Source organism: Peromyscus maniculatus, chromosome 9, assembly GCF_049852395.1.
Source record: "Peromyscus maniculatus bairdii isolate BWxNUB_F1_BW_parent chromosome 9, HU_Pman_BW_mat_3.1, whole genome shotgun sequence".
Classification (NCBI taxonomy): Eukaryota; Metazoa; Chordata; class Mammalia; order Rodentia; family Cricetidae; genus Peromyscus; species Peromyscus maniculatus.
Window position 1 is genome coordinate 21,879,302 of NC_134860.1, and position 18,987 is coordinate 21,898,288.

Genomic DNA, 18,987 nt, shown 5'->3' on the forward strand with positions numbered 1-18,987 from the left:
TAGTGGACAAGGTGAAGGAAAGCCAGCAAAGAGGGGGTGAAGCACTTAGCTCATTTCACTTAGGGAATTTGCTAACCATGAACATGCTCATCAAGGCAGACTACACTCAGCTTTGTATGCATGTGACAGGTGGCAGTCATTCAAAACGTGACTTCATAATTCCACTCTATATGGTTAGAATTCCCAGTGGAGGAAATGCTGAACCAGAACTGTAGAGCTCCCTGAGACAATACTGGATGTCTGAAGTTTTGGCTTCCAGAACTCGGGGGACATACACGCTGATAAAATAAAAACACAGTTTTGAGTGGGCTGCTTGGATGCCTCTGTCGTGTGGATGTATCTGTAGGGGTGGGGAGTGTGCTGCCCACCACGGTACCCAAATGTGCAAGCAGCACAGACCGCGGTGCCAGGTCAACGCTTGATAGCAAAAGGCCAGTGAATGAACCTAACTGCGGTGCTGACTCTACGTCCTCGAATAGAACCGGTTTGCTGATCGGTCCTGTGGGTGCCTGCTTTCTGGAACTGAGCAGGGGCATTTATAAAGGAGGCAGACACAAAACACAACATTCTTCAGGTTGTCTCAGCCCACAGTGCAGATAGGCAGAAAGGAGAATGGAGGAAGGGACAGGGAATGCATGGTCCCTGGTGCAGAGGCAGCTGGGGGGCAGGTGGACGTGTGGGGCAGGTGTTGCATCAAAATCAGCTGTGAGAAATAGTGTCCTGGTTTCCCAGGCTTTGTGAGAAAAACATTGTATTTTATTTTATTTATTTCTTTTACCTGTGAGAACCAGGATCTGACAAACCAGAAACTGGAACTTGATGGGAAGAAGGGGAAGGGGAAGTTTTAAGGCCATGGTGTTTCAAATAGGGAATGTTTAGGACCCGGGAGACACTTTGCCATGCCTTAGCATAACTTGCGGTGGTGGTGGTGGTGGTGGGGTGTCAACCCTAATGGCACCCACTGATGAGAGGGCAGGGGTGTTGCTAAAGCATCCCATATTGTACAGGGTTTGTCCACATACCAAACAATTCTCTGCTCCATAATGTCAGCACAGAGATTAGCAAACCTTGCTAGAACAGAAGTTCCAGAGAAAGAGAGAGACAGAGACAGAGAGACAGAGAGAGGGGGGAGGGAGAGGGAGAAGAAGAGTGGGAGAATTTCCCCAGGTCCCTTGTTCTCTCCTAGAGCATGAGACATAGTGGGCAAGGATGGCTAGGTGTGCCTCCTGCTTCCACGGATCCATTTCTAAGGTGGGAAGACAGGTGCTGATGGGATCCGTTCTCTGCTCCACTGAAGGCCACCTACAACCTCTGAGAACCTGGCCAAGCCCAGAGGCCAGCAAGCCTCAGGTAGAGTGTCTGGGCTGCATGGCAAGAAGCCAACAAGAAAGGGCTGAAATGTGGTGGCCACTGCTGTGTCTTGGCCACCTTGTTACCTGACTGCCAACAGCTGCTGTCCTTTGCCCAGAGGTGAGGTTTGCTCCTGTCTGCTGATGTGGCAACCCCAAGATGTCAGAGACTGGCATTAGTTGCCTCAGGAGATGATCTGGAACTTCTCCTCGGCCTGTCAGCAGGGATTCCCCAGCACCTACAATGGTCCTGGTCATCACTGCTCTCTCTCCCTGGCTCACAGTCCCTACTTTGCTGCTGGTGGTAATTTGTACTTGAAGCCTCTCCTCAGGCAAAAGGAGTCCTGGGCAGGGCGCCACATGCGGCAGGGAGCACCGTACTCACTCACAGGGAGCACTATCCTCACAGGGTGTGGAGCATCCATTGAACCCCATCAGGAGGCCCCTGAGTGCAGGACCAAGAACACAGCCCTGGAGCTGGCCCCACTGCTTCCAGACCTCCAGAAACCCAGCTTCAGGCACATTCCATTCCCTCCCATGGACAGAATAAGCAAAACCACATCTTTTGCTCAAGGAAAGCAAGGATCAAAGGGGTCGGGAGCACAAGCGTAATCCCTATTAGTCACTGCAGCCCCTCAAGTCAAATCGCTACAAGGCTACAAGAGCTCTAATAAGTAACAGGACATGGCTCAGGGAAGGGGGAGGAGTCTGACTACAGAGGGGATGAGGCCAGGGTGAGGAACAAGGGCTGTTGTAACTGCCACAGATCCCAGAGGCCTCAGTGAATGACCAGTGGGAATTAAAACCACAGAACAGGAAAAACAAACAAACAAACAAAAAAACCAGCTGCTATTTTAAACCCCAGGAAGCAATGAAAAGACATGAATTGTAAGACCCTCAAGATGATGCCCAATCACCTATCTTCCTTGTAGTGGGAATTCTGAACCACTAAATATCTTAAGGGGTAAGTGGGAAAGGCTACTATAAAAGCTAGGAACTAGAAAAATTGCTACAATCATTCTGTGGCTAAGAAGTTCCTTACATAGGGTGTGAGTGTGTGCGTGTGCGTGTGCGTGTGCGTGTGTGTGTGTGTGTGTGTGTGTGTGTGTGCGCGCGTGTGCAAGTGTGTGTGTATGTGTAGCAAGGTTGTCTGACATCAGTCTCAGAACATTAGCCCAGCAAGAACTTGCCACCTAAAGTCCTTGCTGTCTTTAAAGTTGGTAATCCAGTTACTTAGCTTGGGGTTTGCTCACATAAGGCACCTACATCTCACCTTTACAGAGAATTTCCAGTTTGGGACTCTGAATTTTCTCCAACCCTATGAGGAGAGTGCCATTCTATCTCAGATCTGTTGGGATTGGATTTTTTTTTCTTTCTTTTTTTAAGAGAAAAGAGCAGCCAAGCTTTTCTGCAGGCCAGCTTATTCCCTTATTCATAACGCAGGCCAGCAGGCCTTGTAAGTGTATATGCTGGGTCGTCTGAGGACACTGGGGTGTTCATTTTAAAATTAGATTCATCCTAATTATATGAAAACAGCCCACGTGTGGTTGGCCAAAACACCAGGAAAACATTACTCAGCACCTGCCTGCTGGGTGTGCCTTTACCAGGACAGCCCGGGACTGGTTTAACAGCAGGTCCTGCCCTCTGAGAACTTCAAATCTAACAAAGAAACACCTCATTGACGAGTCAGAGCTCCGGCCACTGAGCAGCAAAGAAACACATATTAGGTGACATACACATGCAGTGTACCCTGTAGACAGAGGCTGAGGGACCCTGCCACCGGAGGGCACATGCCTGCAGGACAGAATCAGAGAGAATCGCAATCTTGATTCTATACATATTCTTTCTTCTGCATGGTCAAGCTGGGGCCAGAGCCAGGGCCTTCAGAATGCTAGGCAAGCTACATATGGGCTCCAACCTCATCGGGCAAGAATTTAGGCACTGGTGAAAGAAAAAGTGTGTGTGTGTGTGTGTGTGTGTGTGTGTGTGTGTGTGTGTGTGTGTGTACACTGTTCTCATTTTTCTTTCATTTCTTTTTCGGTTTTCTCTTTTGGTGGCAGGGATTGAGCTCAAGTCTCCATACATGTCAGGCAAATGTGTAATCTATCACTGAGCCACACCAGCAGCCTTGCTACACCTTCTCTCATAAGGGATTTGGACATCTGTAGGTCTTGATCTCCATGGAGGTTCTTGACCCCTCCCCACATCACATTCAGGATACAGGGGAGAACTCTACTGAACTCATCCATAATGGAGCATCATCCTGACATTCTCCTTCGAAGAGGTTATTCTGAGGCCTGAATGATGCTGAAGATCAAATTTTAGGGAGTGTTCTTCTCAACCTTCGAAGCCAGAGGTGCACAGCTGGGCAGATGGCAAGGCCAGGCTTTCCACTGGCTGCCTTGGATGCTGGTGCAGATGTCCACTCTGCCTAACGCACCCCAGACCCTGATCTCTACCTCTCTGGTGTCAAGCTCACCACTGATTCCCGACAAAGAATCTTCCATCTCCCCACTGTATAGGAGGCCAGTAAGAAAAGTGGTTCCCACCTTCCACTCTGCTCCATGACAGGATCTTACTGGAGCCTGCCTGTGAGGCTCCCATCACTAGCTGGGAGAAAGGATACCAAGAGATTCACTTCTATACACTCAAGAGTTAGCGCCTTTGTGCCTGGAAGACACTAACAGGATCAGCTGCTTTGCACTGTGGGCTCCGACTTTCAAAATGTGGGGAAGAGTTTACATACACAGACTTGTCCACAAGGCAGCTGAACCCAGGGCAGTGGCCTGCTCCCATCTCTCCTTCTTAAGTGTCTCCAGTGTGATTCTATCATGAAGAAGTTGCCATGTCTGTTCCCCTCTTTCTGTTACAGACAACTGAACCCAAAGTCTTATACCTGTTGGGCAAACACTGTACTCCTTCACCCCAGCCCTCCTGGCTTCTTAGAATAAAATATTTTAATAGGAAGTAACAAGGTTTTCAGAAAGGTAAAATGCATATATTTATAATTGGAAGGAAGGGAGCTCTTTTTCTCTTTCCTTGCCTAGTATTTCCTTGCCTCTTACAGTTTCTTTATGGGGGCGGTATTGAACATGTGATAAAGGATTTTTATTATTGGGATAAAAATAAACAAACATCTTTTTATAGCTAAAAAAGAGATGACCAATTTTAGTAAGCAATACTAAAATAAATACTAGTAAAATTAACATCTTTTAAACCTAACTTATGTAATGAACCATTTGAACAGCCCAAACACATACTTCAGGAAAAACGTTAGACGCCTCTGTCAACATACAAGGATCAGCTCTGGTTTTCTGCTCTCTGACATCTCTAATATATCATGTTGTTTAAAAGATGCTGGGAATTAAAATGCATCCCTAACATCCTCATACTGTTCACATGTCAATGTTTCCAATATATTGATTAAAATTAAATTCACCGGTTGTTTTTTTATCAGTTAAAGTGATAATCAAAAAAATTTACCTATGTGACTCACAGCATGCTTCTTTCAGACAGTGCAGTGAGCACCACCAGAGGTTTCCAAGCTTCAAGCCACCACATTGTTTCAAAAATGAAGCTTTCTTGATATATGGTATATCCATTTGCTTACATGTTATCTAAGGTTGTTTACTCTCCAGAGCTGTAGACCTGAGAAGCCTCAATTGATGATGTCTTGAAAGTGGGTAATACTCACTATATGGACTGGCACAGAAAACTCTTCCAACTCTTAGACTAAAGATAAATAAGATGATCTAATTAGTCATTCTATGACTAGGAAATTCAAGCTCTGATAAACCAAGGGATTTATTCAAACTGTTTTTATTATAATTCGGTGGTATTTCTATAATGCCATCTTCTCATTCATTCATTCACTCATTCATTCATTTCCATCATCTATTTACAATTTTGATTAAAGAATCAAATCCCAGGCGGTTAGAATATCATTAATTAATACTAAATCATGAGTTCTAATACAACATCAGCATTATTTTTCTCTGATCACACAGGAGCAACTGTGTTTTGTCCTAACACAGGTCCCCAGGTACAACGTCCTTTAGAGTCACACATAACTGTGAAGACATGAAAGATAGTCCTTAAATGTCATTTGAAAACACCTTAAAGAGAATCTAACATGTAACCTGTTTTCAAATTAAATTTGAAACTCCCCCAAATATAAAATCAGCCTGCTAAAAATATGATTAAGACGAATTAAGACGAGAAATTTTTTTCACATGTTGAAGGAAGTTAAACCTGTTCCCAAAGACATCTGGCAAGATATACCAGCCTAGGCGAAGTCAGTCTTCCTCCCTTGGCCCGGAAAGCACCAGCGTCTGCAGTCTGCTTGATCCAGCAGCCTTCCTGGCTGCCCTGCATGCGTGCACCAGAATCCTCACTGGTTTCTGAATGCTTTGCACTATCCCCATTTCCCATGTTATTTCATGCTCTTTCTGTCCAGAATCCTCTCTATCCCTAGCTACACATTACCATCACAGGACTAATCAATGCTGTAAGTGCTTGTCCAGCATCAATACTTCTGTTACTATGAATACCTAATACTTGACAGGACATAGTCATCCAAGGCTTACACCATGTACTGAATCTACATATTACAGAGGCAGAAGCTGAATTCTCCATGAATCCAAGTTAAATCAGACACAAATCCACACTCTCCCACTACCCAGTCCTGGTTCCTCTTCATATCTGTGCCAGTGGTCCACAGATCCCCACATTCCCACCACCCAGTCCAGCTTCTCCTCATCTCTATGCCAGTGGCCCTTACTATAGCACCATTTATAAACTCTAGAAACATTTTTGGAAGTTGGTAGAAGGCTGACAAGCCTACAGTGTACAGGACAGCCCCCCCCCCCATACTAATGTCACTTGCTACTGAGACACACTGCACTACACTGTCTCAGAAGGCTCTGCACACTTCCTTAGCAGAGATTTTGAATGTCTGTCATGGTGTTTTGTATCACTCTGGTACTGGCAGATGCTCACATCATACGGGATGGGTGGATGAATGAATGGACTCCAGGGACAGGGTTAGTCTACTTTAAAGCTTTGTTTCCTGGAAACTTCAATCATGATAAACCTGAGCATATATCCCTTTCCTCTTCCCTCTTGCTCCCCTCCCCCTGTCTTTCTTCCTATCTGTCAGCTTCCTTCCTTTTTTTTTTCTGGTTTGAAACAAACATAACCACTTTAGTATCCCAATGCTGGAATTACATATGAATGCCAATGTGCCCATCATGAGAACATATTCTTAAATAATAGCAAAGAATACATGTGGAATGCATTTCCAAGCACACCTTCACCTTGAAATTATGAATCTACAGAGTATACAACAAAATTAGCAACCAAAATAAGTAGGATTTTATACCCTACAAGGTTTGCCCAATTCCTTGTAAGGACCAAGCTACAGAATAAATCAACCAATCTTAAAGGTCATCGTTTATTTATTTTTTAAAGAGGCAATCCGTGTTAAGTTCCCCTGGTCATTTTTTTTTTTTAAGGAAAAAAGTTTAGACAAGAGTATACAGCCTTCTACTTTTCCCTGCTGTGGCGACATTTCAGATGTAAGGGTACTGGTTAGGATCTGCAGGTACTGGAAGATGGCAGAGATCATAGTAAGGCTTAGATGGGATTGTAAACATAAATGGAAATAAAACAGATGATCCATTCTCTGGCTTTTGCAAATTACTACTTTAAACATTAGAAAATAAGTCAAGAGATTATGTACATTATTACTATTATTATTATATTTTTAAAGTAATAAGACTTTAAAATCATTGTAAAATACTTCTGTGGTGGTATCAATCAGTATTGCATACAAACTGCTAGTTTGTATTTTTTTTTCATGAAAAGCCAACATGTTCCATTCATTATGAAATTCAGTAAGAGACTAAAACGAATGAACTTGATTATTAAAAATGCAATGCCAAGACCTCTACTTCACACCCTCTCATTAGGAATGCTGGCCGTTTGTTGCTTAATACACATGCACACGTGTAACACACACTCACTCAAAGAATATGGTGATGGCATAGGTTTAGTTACCTACTCTCCTCACCCTTGGATGTCCATAACACATACCAGCATGAAAATAGACGCTGAGACTTTTATATTAAGTTGTTATGCTCAGGATTTCCAAGACATGATTGACAAAAAACAGAACAAGCTAATAGTAAAATACAGGCTCTGTTAACACATCTAAGAGTCAGAGGCAAGACAGAAAGAGACGGTAGGATCTATGGTCTGGGACATCATCGTGGGAGGCGTTTCATACCACGACATGGGCAGTACCATTGCCACTGTGTGTAAGAACATGACACACGCTTGCCACAGAGACAGATTCTGCAAGCTTGGGCATGCAAGTTGGTGAGACATTGGTGCATACAGTAGAGAAATGTGAACATAGCATGGTTGTTAACATTACTTTTGGCTGGGCCCGTGTTGCTGAACCCCAGGAAAATAGTCCTGAGAGAACAAAAGGATGATGGAAGGCAGTGTCTGAACCCTCCTGAGAGCTCAGGAGCAACAGATGTCAAAGGCCGGAGTATTCTGGAGGTTTCTGAATGTCTGTCACTAAACTATGAGTAGCTTCTCAATGCTCCTCGTCACAGAGACACACACCGGGGACCGCAACCCTCACCTGCACGCCCCCTCTGGTTTCGTTGACTCACTCACGACTCATGGCTCCTGTAACTCTCTTCTCACCACAGGAGACAGCAATTGTTTCCTCTCTGAGCTCTGGGAACTTGAATGAACAACAGAGTTTAGCCTAATCTTCCCTAAATGTTGTATGTGCCCCACCATTAGGTGACAGCATTTCCTTGGGAATATACAAACACACATGTATATGTGTTCAGTGCAGAACATGTTTGGTACATGTTGAGCAACTGTTGGTAAAACAGGATCCAGAAAAAAAAAATAAAACTAGAAGAAAATATAATGAAGATAAAATGGATGAAGATGATAAAATGGAATTCAGACATGTAGGCCATAAACATCTTCAAACCACAAGTTTGAATTCACTCTTTTGTTTTTGGTCTTTCAAAAACATCTACATAAATATCACTTAATTTTTGGTAATCATTGCCTAGCAAACAATTCAAGGTTATATTTTCAGGTCAAAGCCTCAAATATGGTTATTCTGGGTTTTAAGACTAGATATACATATTGTGAAGATTTAATGTGTTATGAACATCTATGACCATTGGGAATATATTCTAGGGTGTGTCTTATGAGGATGTGTGGCCATGGTGATGGAAGGGCCACAGGATGTTTCCCTAGACACACGCAGTCTGTCAGGTCTCTTGGGTTCAGGCCCTTCTAACTATCAATTTAGAAAAGGTAGCAGAGTTCATCACAGATATTGGTTTATCACTGACCAAGAGCTTCCAGCATACAAGGTCTCCAGTGCCCCCCTGAAATTAGGGCACTAGAGACCCAAGAACATTAGCAGTGGTGCCAATCACTATTCCGATTCTTCTCAGCTAGCTAGATTCCTGAGGGAAGGATATAGAAGCAAGCGATTGTAACTCTGTGTTTTGGATGTGTTTCCTTGAGCACTAGGAAAGTTCTGAAACTTAAAGTGGAAAATGAGCATGCTCTGTCAGAAACCCATTGGCCTGAATACATTTCAGCCCTTAGCACTTGGCATCAGTGGGTGAATCTTGATGAGATTTACACCATGCCACAAGACAGGCAGCTCTTAGAAATAGTGACTTTATCCCACCCCCGCCCCTAGCCAAGATGTCTTAGGAGAAACTCCAACAGGCATGTCTGTTTCATCAGTGGAGCACACTGTAGCATACCTGGGCTTAATCTATGCACATTGTCCCACCTGTTACTGGCTACACCCTGAACTTCAAAGCATGTAACAGGGCCAGATACACGGTAGATATAAAAAATATCTGCAGATTGAGGAACTAAATAAAGGCATGAAAATGACTTTCAAACAAGAGGCTAACTTGCCATCAACTGCTTATCCAGCTTTGACACAAGCTAAAGTCCTAATCAAAGAAACAGTCACATGCTTTGGCTCGTGATGTAACTCACACATTCATTTTCGGCCAAGCCATGTTGAAAGACATGCTCATACTGACATGGAAGGGAAAGAGCATGACTGCCCTGTCCGGACCCCTGGTCTTCCAACCACAGTTACACCAGTGTCCATGTACCCAGGTCTTTTCTAGGCGCTTGGTGTCAGGGATGGGAAAAGTCACACACAGGCTTTCACCACAGTTTAGACAGAGAAAGAAACAGAAAACCCTGAAAGACAGAGCTCCAGAGATCAAGGACAAAGCATTAGTGGGTCCCTGCTCAGGGAGTCTGTGGTTATAGGGTCATTTTCAAACACCCAGCTTCCCTGTCCTCTCCAGTTGCTCCAGACAAAAGTCAGGCCAACACACTGGATCTTTGAGGAAGTTACCTTAGTGCACATGTTAGCCATTCATTCTGCCAGTTTTCTGAGCTCTATTGAAGTACTGAGGCTATGCCAGAACCCACACCATTGGACCACAGCAGCTTAGTTCCACAGAGAAATTTACACTGGGATTCTTTTTTTCATTATGCCCCTGCATTTTTCTCCTCTTGAGAGTTGGCTAAACACATGATGACATAAAGAACCCTACTTCATTTTATGTGACTCTGTTGAAGTATTGCCCATGGTGTTTCATGTGACCTTTTAATAGTTGTCAGGTATTGTGAACATCCTGCAGATGGCACGTGATCCCTTCTCTTCAATGCCAATTTCAGACAGACACAACCCCTTTTTTATGTAAAATTGGCTACCATGAAGTTGGCACTAAATTAAATATGCTAAAGCAGTAAGCCTTTGGATTTTGGTGTAATTTCCTTCCTCTTTTCCCAAAACATTGACCATTTCTTCCCTCCCACTATTAACAATACCAACTTTAATTATTTTGTGGGATTTTTTAGAATTACTTTTACTGTTTTTTTACAATACACGTATATGTGTGAAGCTAGGAGTATTTAAGTACAGATGCCCAGAGTCCAGAAGAGGGAAGCAGGTCCCTAGAGATGGGGTCACAGGCAGTTATGAGTTGCCCGACATGGTGCTGGGGACTAAACCTGGGTCTTCTGTGACATCATCAAGCACTCTTAATTGCTCAGCTCTCTCTTTGGCCCTGCTTTTCAGGGTTTTATTACGTATTTCCTCAGACACATTTCTAAAACTTGGTTCTGTTTCAAAATAAATTACCATGATTATCAACTACAATTTCGCTGTGGTCTGAATTGGCAAGAATTGCCATTGGTAATAATTTTTAGGTGAGCCTTTACCATACTCTGGTCATGTGAAAACTCAGATAATTGAATATTCCTCACAATCACCTGGATCACAATATGTTTGTGAAAGGGGGGAGGGGGAAAGGAAGCACAGGCAAAGGCTGGTTGGCTAACAGCACATAGGAACGAGCAGGTTATTTCTAATCGATCACCAAGAACTTTTCTAGGTTGTGTTACACCAGTAACCCCAATTGCCCCCTTCCCAACCAACATTTTTTTTAGTCTAAACACTCCCACTGCAAGCCCTTGGTCTACTCTGAGCTGCCAAAGCCGGAGGCCTTCCCAAGGCCTCAAGTGTGAAAATCCTTGTGTCCACTCAGTGATGTCCAGGGTCTGCAGTTTCACTCTCTGTCTTGACAAGGCCTCTGAAACGAGGAAGGTTCTGCGGAAACTCAGGAACTAAAGGTCAGTATCTCCAGGAATCAAGGGAACTGTAAGGGATCAAGGAATATGTAAGGCAAAACCACTGTTGAATGTTTCTATACAGCCAAGGCTGGTAGAGGAACTTGGAGAATTAACTACACAGAAAGGAAGACCAGCTATTGCCAGACAGAGAGCACCAGAGAGTGAGAAACATGCGAAGACTGATTCCTAGTTTGTGTGTGTGTGTGTGTGTGTGTGTGTGTGTGTGTGTGTGTGTGTGTCTGTGTATGTGTATGTGTATGTGTGTGTATGTCTGTTCACACCTCTCGAGATTTTGGCATGTCCAAAATGGCAATGGTTGAAGTATTCAGTCAGGCATTTGGGGGAGGACAATGTTTGGGCACAACCTCTAATTTGTTCAGTTAAAATTTACCTAGTGCCTACTGTGGGCTAAGCATCTTTCCAGATGTAGGGAGAACAACAGTGAATGAAGCAATAAACACTTCTGCCCTCCTAGACGCTACACTGCCATCTAGAATATTCAGAATTCAGTTTCAAAAAGGAAATCAACCAACAAGTATCGGCTCCCAGGGTCAGTTCTGATCATAGCCAGTACTGGGGGTTAGGGGCGGGCAGAACAGAAAGCAGAGAGGCCTTGGAGAGAGAACGCAGGACAGACTCCCTTCAAGTGGTCAAGGAAAGGCTTGTCTAAGAAGGCAATATGGAACTTAACACTAGAGCAAGATGCTCAAGAGGCCCATCACTTTTCCTCCGATGTCCACGAAAAGGATGAGCTTACTATACAGAAAATATGGAAGCCCACTGGTGGCTCCAAGCTCCCTTCCAGCATCTGAGCAGGGATGGAGAGGCCTCGGCTTTCTCTAACAAACCACCTTTCCCAGAGGGGCTGGGTCACAGGGAAGTCGCAGCCGCTCATCTCTTGTTACAGCAGAACTGACCACAAAGAAGCTGGAAGGGGAGAACCGGAGTATTTATTCCCCTCTTAAGGCCAGTTACTTTATATAGCGATAGCCCCACGTCAACGAGATTATGCTTTTGCATTATAATGCCAACAAGAACTGTTTCATTTTAAAAAACAAGAACAATTATGGAGCTATGTTCAGTATCACTTACTTTTACTCACAAAATAAAGCAGATTTTCCACTCCAAGTATACAATAAACCTTTAGAATTCATTTAAAAATAGGATTCTAATAGTATCTATTTAACATGGGCGAACAATAAATTGCTCTCCACCAATCTCTTCACATAAAAATGCCCCAAGGAAAGTACTTTTTACTTAATTTCTGCTAGGGTCAACCAAAGCACAACCAATCAGCATGAAAACAACCTAAAGTCTGCCACTGTTCAAAACACTTCCTACTCAAGCACCTTTTTCATTAATGGTTGCCAGCGTATGACTTCTTTCAGAACGAGAAATGACAAGCTGAAGTGAATTAGGGAGATCAGTCATCCAGAATATTCAGAATGAATCATGGAACATTTTTTACCAAAAAGAAATTTTATTCCTTTGCAATACAGCGCGGCAACATTTCATTACAGTGTCAACAAAAAGCTAAGCCAGAGCCAAGTCATATAAAGACACTTCCCAATAGATCTACGGTACTTAATACATTCATCTTTTAACAAAATTGCCGAGTTCTCCTATTCATGCATTTAACGAGGAATGCTCAATTTGTTCAGTTTCACAACAAGTCTTTAACACCGGTCTCCAGTCCCTAGGATCAACCACACTCGAAGGTGTGTGTGTGTGGGGGGGGCGTTATTCAATGTTATTTTCTGATTCAGCAAGCCTTTGAGTTCTCCAGCGCGTGGAAAGGGCAGAATGGGAGACCGAACCTGCCTGCCCAGGTGCTCCTTTCTTTATTTGACTCACTTTAGGAATGCTTAATAAACCCTTTAAATTTTTCCCCATTTGGGGCAAATTATACATTTAGCTTGTAATTAAAAAACTAAAACAATCCACGAATACACACCCTGCCTGCTCCCTCTTAAAAACAAACCAGAAGGCTTTAAGAATTAGCTCCGATAATAATCCCACTATGGTCACGGGAAATCTTCCTCCAAAATGACAACTGACACTAAGCAATAGAAACTCTCCAAAGACGCCTTCCCCGATCTTGGGGTCGCACAGCTGACACCACCTGGATCACCACCGACCCGAGCGACCCCAAAAGATGCTGCGTCAAGAGAAGTAAAGCAAAAGAGCGACTCTGGAGGGAGCGAGCCCGCGGAGGCGGTGAGAGGCAGAATCGCCAGGCACTGGCCAGAGCATGTAACATTCGGGAGCTTTCTTCTTTCCAAACCCTCGAGTTCCGGGGCAGGGGCAAAAAGAGGGGGATAGGAGACGCACAGTCCCTTTAAACTGCCCACCCCCGCGCCTGTCAGCCTCTTCTGAACCCCGGTGTCCTACAACTTCCTCCTCATGGAAACTTCCACTGGGTTCGGCGCCCAGGATGCCAAACTCCATTTCACAAGAAGCCTGTCCCCAGCTGCGTTCGGGCTTCAGCTTCCTGCACTCGGGTGCCCGAGCCCGAGAGGAACCGGGACGCAGAGGCCCGCGGCAGGGACACCGCGCGGCGCCTGTCACTCGTGCCCGGCCCGCAGACTTGTCGCCCCCCGCCCACCCTGCGCCCCCGCCGCGCCACGTTACCCGTGCGCTGGAGCCTCGCGGTGGCGCCCCGAGGCGGCGTGCGGGCGAGCTGCGGCCGAGCAGCCAGTGGCCTCCACGGCGGTGCTCGAATTAGCCATGCAAAGTTAATCCCGCCGCGTCACGCCGGCCGCCCGCCCGCCCGAGGCTGCGCCGTGCTCCACCGAGCCGCAGTCTCCTCCCCGCTCCGCCCCCTCCGCCGCGGGGTCCCGTGCTGCGCGGGCCACCCGGCGAGCCCGACTCCCTCGACCTGTCAACTACCCTCCCTCACCGAGGGCGGCGGCGCGGGTCCCAGGACACTGGCAACCTCTCCGCTGCGATCTGCGAGGGCGGCGAGGTGCGGGGCCCGAGGCTCCGCCTCCCGGGGTCCAGGCGCACAGCCTTACTCGGGACTGGGGCGCCAGCTCCAAGCCGGCTGGAGGACCGCTGATCGTTCGTCCCCTCTAGTCCTCCAGCCGGGCTGACTCGCGCAGCAGCCGCGGCAGGCTCAGGCCACCCCAGCTCCGCCAGGAGCGCAGCGACGAAATGGCCTCCCGGCCGCGCACCTCATCACGGCCGGCCGGAGCGGCCCGTCACTCCGGTGTCCCGCGCTGCCGCCTGTGCACCTGCTGCCTAGGTGCGGGCGTCCCCCTCTGTGACTCGCGGTACCAGTGCCTTGTGCGCCTCCCTCCCTGGGGTCACGTAGCTGCCGGTCTAGTGGCCGCGCGCCCACCCACCTGACTGCTGGTGCGCGGAGGTTGGAGTTGGGCGGTCATTCCTGCAGTTGAAGAGGCAGGACAGTGTGGGGGTGGGGGGTGGGGAGTGTGAATGACAGGAGATAGAGGGGACCTCCAGGAGTTCAACCCTCTGGGTTCGCCCGACAGCGCGGCAGGTGTCGCCGCGCTCCTCCTTCCGCCCCCAAACCACTTGTGGCGCACGTGAGACCTTGGGGCGCTCAGATCCTCTCGGAGCTCTGGACTCTATGCAGTCCCCACACCGCTGGACAAAACCTTGCTTGCCCTAAACGAGACGAGGGGGCCCCCTCGCATACCCCATTATCCTTTCCTGGGAGTGGGTGCCGGTTTGGTTCCACAAGCAGAGTTTAAAGAGACGCCTCATTTTGCCTCCGTCTTGGAAATATACAAATAAAACCGGAATACAAAAATAATCTTTACCCTTGAAAAGGTTCTGTTCTTGCAAGCACACAACTCCGAAATGTCCGTACCTCAAGTCCGGGAAGGCCGAGCACTCAGGTTAGGAGAAAACACAGCGAGCGACTGGTGTTCTGCTCCAGATGACCCGCAGTCTCTGACTGCGCCTCGGAGGTAGGTTTTATTGGAAAAATGCCGAGTACTCAGAGACACACAGCAAGTGGGAAGTTACAGTTGCGACAAAACTACTTTGAGGACAGAATACAATTATGTTCTTTTGCAGTGTTAAAAATACCTTGAAATCACTTCTTCAATACACTCATGTAACGCAGTGCAGCGCCCCGAGCCTGCCTGACTTGTAACTGAACGGAGGGAATAATGTCTAGATTATTTAAAAGTGTTTTCGGGATTTCCCACGGGTGATCAGAATTTTGTTGCAGCGTCTCTTGGCCGTCCACAGGAAAGGCGAAGGTTGAGAGGCCGGCACCTCTGGCCACTGCACTAGCAACTGAGGTGAATCCGAAGCTGTCCCATGCCTGGGCAGAAAGAATTCGGGATTGAGGAGAAAAAGCTTCAGATCCCAGCTTTTGGGTGAAGACGTTGCCTTTCCCCTCGGCCAGCACAGACTCGGTTGCCCTTTGGATTCTTCGCAAGAAATCTATGTTTTATTCCTCGCCCCGAATGAAGCCGCACCAAGAACTTGCGGACTCGAGTGAGGGTTGTTTTTGCAGGCGTGTTCCTGGGCTTTGGTCCAAAGCTGCCTTGGGATGTTTTGGTTGGTTTGGAGGAAAGCTGCAGCGTCTCCAATCCAGTTCCACCCAGACGGCCCCCTGGTGGCCGCGAGGAAAAGCTAGGCGCAGGTAAGCAAGGGCAGTTTACAGTGGGGCCCAGGTCTTCCAGCCGGCCTTGTGAACAGCTCTGCAATAAGGATATTGTAGGCAGAGAAATCAAGAGGCCCTGAGGAGCCCCGGGATGTTTTACTACTTATTTTCCTATGCATAACTCGGAGCTATCTTTCTTCTTTAAATTCTTCCTCAAGAAAGACACATAGTAAAAATGAACTATAACACCCCCGCTCCCTCCAAAGACAAAAACAAAAACAAAACATGTTCTTTTTCTTTGTTCAGATGGCTTTGTCTTTCTAATCTCATTTTGCCTGACAAAATCTGAAATAAAGAGTCAATTACAGTATTAAATAAGTCACATGACACAACAATTCACAAGACTGGCTGTAGCCATGTTATATAATCGTGACACCCAAACAAGGAGATCTGGCAGGATTCCATTTGAACAGGTATTGTGACAAGCCGGTGGTGGTAAGAGGGGTTACCATCAAAGTGCGATACACAACGGGACAACACAGTCATGGGAACCCGTCAGGAAGGCAGAAGATATTCTAACCTGGGGGCACAGGGACCGGGTCCTGTCTTGGCTGATTTGTGGTGCACAGTCACTATTTTCAGAGCCCATCATCACAGCTCCCCCGAGCCATCCTGACCACTCTGTGAATTTCAAACTGATGACTCCAGCAAGCAAGCAATCTATCTGTTTGTTCCTGCAGAGCTACTGGACAAGCAAGTATGAAACACGGAGCCCAGCAGAGTAGGCTGGGGCCTCGGCGCAGCCAACATGCAGTTTAGATGCATCTTTGTTTAACATGGTGAGATGCATTTCTTTGTGAATGTTTGTTGTGTTCACGTTGATTTTTAAATATTTTCTTGTAATTGTTGCATTTGTGACCATTGCTTACGTTTTTAGCTGGATGTGAACGTCTTACTTTTTCCTGCCTACTGTGTCTGTGATGTTACCAGAATCTACTTGGAGAAATAAAGCTCAAGTTAGAGTTGACCAGATATAAAAGATGATGATCATGGCAAGGAATTGCCATGAGGAATTAGAGGTGTGGGGTGTGAGAAGCCTCAGAGAATTCCCACAGAGGGAGTTATTGGAGGTGCATGAAGTTGTGGACAGATTTTCTGAGGGGGTGAAACATTAAATCATTTCATTTACAAAACAGCTGTCTCTGTCTCTAGAGCCTGCTCTTCTGCCTCATGACCTAGCTAGCCCTGGAGAGTCGAAATCTCTATGTTCACTGTTACTTTCTATGAAGGCCCAGGCATTCTGGCCCATCCAGCTGGCTAAAAATTGTAAAGTCTACCCCCAGCCTTTCATGACAGACATTTTAGGGAAGGTGACAGTTTCAAAACTGATGGATGGTAGTCCCCTGAGGAAGACACAGAGTCATCCTTAAGCATCTCCAGGATGCCATTCCAAAGTCCCTCTACAGCTATTGGATCTGCAGATGGCCAAACTCCATGAGTTAAACGGTATAGTGTTTGCATATAACCAACACTCTTTTGACCTATAACTCACCTCTGGATTAAAATGCTAAGCAAATAGGTATTATACTATATTAAAGGATTAACAAGAAGGTCTGCACATGCACAGTACACATGCAGGTTTTTCAAGTATCTTCACCTGTGGTTGATTGACTCCACAGACACAGAACTCAAAGAAGTGGAGGGCTGAGTATGAACTGCCAGATGAGATAAGGCAAGGAACCAACAGAGCCCAGTAGAGGAGAGGTCCAGTGAGACTGGCCTCAGAAAGCTGAATGGGACTGAAGTGGCGGGGGTGGGAGGGTGTCTTTCTGTATGCTGTGAATATATGTTGTCCCCATTGGTTAATATATAAGTGTCAGAGAGAGATGTATGCATTATCTGCTGGTCCCAATTTAAAATGAAACAAGGAAAAATTGTCAAGGTGATACAAAATAAAAAGCTATGTCTTCCTGCATTCTGTCTTTGGAACTGTCATGGCATTTCTATGTGTTATTTAATATTCTAAGTAAAGAAAAACAAATGTTTCAAATTATCATCACACACGTCACAATTTATCTATTTTGCAATGTCAGTTTGCAATGTAGTTCAAAGAGGTTTTAACTCACACAATACTGCACTGTCTGTATTTTACAGCTCATATATGTGTAGTGTTTTGTCATTACTGGAACAGTGGAAACAGAACAAAGCACCCTCTATTCCACTTCTTGATATGTGTTCCTTTTGCATGCCAACACTGGACCTTTGGCATCGTGCTGTGTTAAAGAGCCCGGAAAAGGCCCTTTCCCTCTGGGTCTTCATTTTCAGGTCATCAGTTAATGAATTCTGGGAAGTAACCACCAGTAAGAGAGTACACGAAGGCATCCTTAATTGCTGTTAACTAGGTTCAAAGCCAGTTCTGGTTGAATGGAGACCATGGCCTCTGGTTAGTCAAGTCCTGCTTCCTCAGTTGTCAATGGAGCATACTTGCCTCATACATCTCTGGAGTTTGCTCAAGTCCACACATTGTGGGCTCTCAGCATTCCATGCTCATGGGACACCAGCATTTTACATTTGAGGGAACAGGGAAAACTTGTGGTTGGCCTGCGTTCTGTATTTTCTGTGTACAAGCACGTGGTCCCTTGTCCTATCAGATTTCCCTTATGAAGCACAAGTTCAAAGATGAAATCATTAGTGATGTCAGTTTGATGTCAGCAGAGCAGTCAGCCGAGTGTTAGCCTCCAAAGTCCCAGGTTCCTCTACCCGGGGTTCTCAGCCTTCCTAATGCTGCAACCCTTATATTGTGGTGACCCCCAGCCATAAAATTATTTTGTTGCTGCTTCACAGTTTTAATTCTGCTACTGTTATGAATCATAATGTAAATATCTGATATGCAACCCCTGTGGGGTTGCGACCCACAGGTTGAGAAGCACTAAGCTCTTTGCCTGTGCCGCTGTACAGATCACACACTCGTGAAGCAGACCCTTGAGAAGGACTGGACCCTGCAGCTAAAATTCCTTCCCCTGGAGGAAATGTAAACATCTACCCCTCCTCCTAAGGTCCCAACAAAAACAGAAGTGACAGGGGTGGAGGGGTGGGGGAGTGGGGAGGTGAGGGGTGGGGGGATGTCTTTCTATATGCTGTGAATATATGTTGTCCCCATTGGTTAATATATAAGCTGTTTTGGCCTACGGCAAAGCAGCTTAGAGGCAGGCTGGAAATCCAAGGAGAGAGACAGGAAGAAGAAAGGCAGAGGCAGGAGAGATGCAAACCAGCTGCCAAAGGAGCAACATGTAATGGGACACAGGTAAAGCCATGAAATACGTGGCAATACATATATTAATA

General features: G+C 46.0%; 1 protein-coding gene and 1 long non-coding RNA gene across 8 annotated transcripts in view; one reads left to right on the top strand and one right to left on the bottom strand.

Moving 5' to 3' along the window:
• Thrb (thyroid hormone receptor beta) overlaps nucleotides 1-15,024 on the bottom strand; it is a 372,411-nt gene extending 357,387 nt beyond the window's left edge. The window contains exon 1 of one of the 7 annotated variants that reach the window (XM_015994018.3): nucleotides 14,899-15,024. The gene's annotated coding sequence lies outside the window, so the exon portion shown is untranslated. Of the gene's footprint in view, nucleotides 1-13,697; nucleotides 13,879-13,965; nucleotides 14,229-14,410; nucleotides 14,507-14,848 lie in introns of those variants that run through there. The other 6 variants (XM_076544456.1, XM_042284359.2, XM_076544457.1 and 3 more) reach the window with 6 other exon arrangements.
• A 538-nt stretch (nucleotides 15,025-15,562) lies between these two features.
• On the top strand, nucleotides 15,563-17,620 carry LOC143267265 (uncharacterized). Its single transcript, XR_013042224.1, has 2 exons — nucleotides 15,563-15,684; nucleotides 16,386-17,620. It is a non-coding gene; the product is annotated as an uncharacterized LOC143267265 (long non-coding RNA).
• Nucleotides 17,621-18,987: the final 1,367 nt, after the last annotated feature.